This window comes from Oncorhynchus clarkii, chromosome 2, assembly GCF_045791955.1.
Source record: "Oncorhynchus clarkii lewisi isolate Uvic-CL-2024 chromosome 2, UVic_Ocla_1.0, whole genome shotgun sequence".
NCBI classification, from domain to species: domain Eukaryota; kingdom Metazoa; phylum Chordata; class Actinopteri; order Salmoniformes; family Salmonidae; genus Oncorhynchus; species Oncorhynchus clarkii.
This window is the reverse complement of record NC_092148.1, coordinates 79800291-79802559: the sequence shown is the minus strand read 5'-3', so window position 1 is coordinate 79802559 and position 2269 is coordinate 79800291. Positions and strand designations below refer to the sequence as shown.

Genomic DNA, 2269 nt, shown 5'->3' with positions numbered 1-2269 from the left:
AGAGCAACCTACTGACCTGTCTCTCCCTAACAGGACGAGGGCAGAGATGGGCATACATCCCCCATCTCAAAGAAAAGCCAATGAAGAGGAAACCAGCCCCCCACTTGGCCAAAAGTCAGACACAACGTCAAGTGAAGAGAATGACCCATTCTGGCGGTGCAAGAGTCAAGTTAAGGCAGTTCAAATGAGACTGAATGAATCTTTCTTCTTTAAGATGAAGGGCGAGGGACAGTCCCCAAGACCACAATCTCCCTTGATGAAACTTACACAGGCCTGTGGTAGGAAGAAAACAAAAAAGTAACAAGTGAAGTTTAAACCCAAACTTCCCCTCAAGAACTAAAAAAAAGTCAAAAACAATACAATGTTATTAGTGATAGTCATACAAGGATAGATTTGCTTTGTGGCGTTCTTTGTCCCAGGTTTCCAAAATAGGTTCATTTTATAGTTTTATATGTTTAAGTTTAATTAAAAACACATTCAATAAAAACATGTATTAATGCACATTTTATGGAAGAAATTGCATGTCACTCATCAAATAAAGTTTATTAATTTGTCATTTTCTTACAATCATATAGTGGATCATTAGCTGTGGTAGCAATAGCAGCTTCATGTGCAATACCATCACCACAGTACACATCACTAATTGATAACCTTTATTATTAGTGACATTCAACTGAAACACTATTCATGTAAAGCGTACACTAATTGTGCCTGAATAGCTTGATTCCAATCCACTTCCATAGATGAAAAAACACATAGACTGGGATGGTGACTGGTAACAGAAGACTGTAGAAACACACACTGCTAGTGCTTGTACATCCCTGAGGGAAATTATCATCCACAGTTGCAGAATAGAAAAGTCCAAATAGGGAGACTATAGGAACCAGTACTGTGAGGGTAGAGAGAGATAACATATTGACTTCTAGCTAACAACTAATTTAAACTGTTCAGGGTCAAGATCTTCTTGAGTCTTTACTGTTTGTGTTTTATGCCTGCTGTGCTGGTTTCACTGGTGTTTCAGGTTCTTTTTTAATCAATCTTGCATATTGGGAATCATGTTGGGAATCCCATCAAATATCGGGTATGCGATGCCAAGCTCCTCGTTGATGAGTTCATTGGTATTTACCTCGTACCTGCGTGATAAGAAGACGAGAGTACAACAATTAGGCTAGCTAGCTAACTGTTAGCTGATGCTACCTATACAGCTGAGACAAAAAGTGGTGTTTCTGTCTCAGCTATGCCATAGCAAAACAAGATCGTCGTTGGATTAGGTAAACTAGTATAAATCTGGTAATGTATAACATGACTCACCTCAATTGCTTTTTGGATAGTGGACAAACAACAAATTCGAGCAAGGATGTGTCGAAGTCCTTCACAACTGTCAAATGCCTTACAGATACAGGCAGAGGTCCTATGCCCCGTAAAACAATCACATATTTGACAAACCTTTGAATACTCCGAGTTTCATTAACTCATCTTAAAGAATTCTGAAACATGACCGAAGTAGCCAACAGATGTGCCTTTTAGGGTGTTGTTGTTTCTGCAATGAACAGCAGCTCAAGCTAAACTGGAAGAAGACACGAAATTGCACTGGTGCATCACAAATGTAGTCCCCAGTATCTGATTAACTAGTTCCGTCCTCAAGAAATTCAACTGCACATTTCAGATTTTCAACAGCAAATAGTGAAAATATTAAAAAGCACTTAAAAAATCAGAGCCGGTGTTAAATTATCAGCTATATGAATATTACAGACGACTGATACAGGCTAATATAAAACAAATTGTGTGCAGATTTGACAAGTATTATACATGCCTGACCACGAGATGGTAGCACAAACTCACAGGTATTTTACTCAAACATAATGGCCGTGTTCGAGAGGATCAAAGCCGTCATGTGTCATTGGTAAATCGCCTGCACGATCGGCGGCAATGTCGAACAAGCCCAAAGTGTGTGGTTATTTACATCAGCGTTGCCATGTCCCCAGTTTTCTGAAAATTAGTCTACTTTGAAAACGATGTCGGGGGTGAAAATGTATTGTAACGACCCTGGGTTTATAAGCGCGGACATCGACTCTGCCGCATGAGCATGCTTTAGCCGCACAGTCGATAGCGCGCTGGACTTCGGACAAGAAGTTCCGAGGGTTCGAGGCCTGCTCCCTGCTGTTTTATTACAGTGTTATTGGTCGCGGATAACGGGTTTTTGTCCTACTTTTAAATTGCACCGCGGCCGCCATGGTTGCTGAGTGGAAGAGTGAGTAGTGGGGAGGGA

General features: G+C 40.6%; 1 long non-coding RNA gene across 1 annotated transcript; it reads right to left on the bottom strand.

Annotated features, from left to right (window-relative positions):
- Positions 1 to 527: 527 nt before the first annotated feature.
- LOC139382705 (uncharacterized) lies at positions 528 to 1592 on the bottom strand. The gene is made up of 2 exons (XR_011628656.1): positions 1312 to 1592; positions 528 to 1133 (listed from the first exon to the last, which is right to left on the bottom strand). It is a non-coding gene; the product is annotated as an uncharacterized lncRNA (long non-coding RNA).
- Positions 1593 to 2269: the final 677 nt, after the last annotated feature.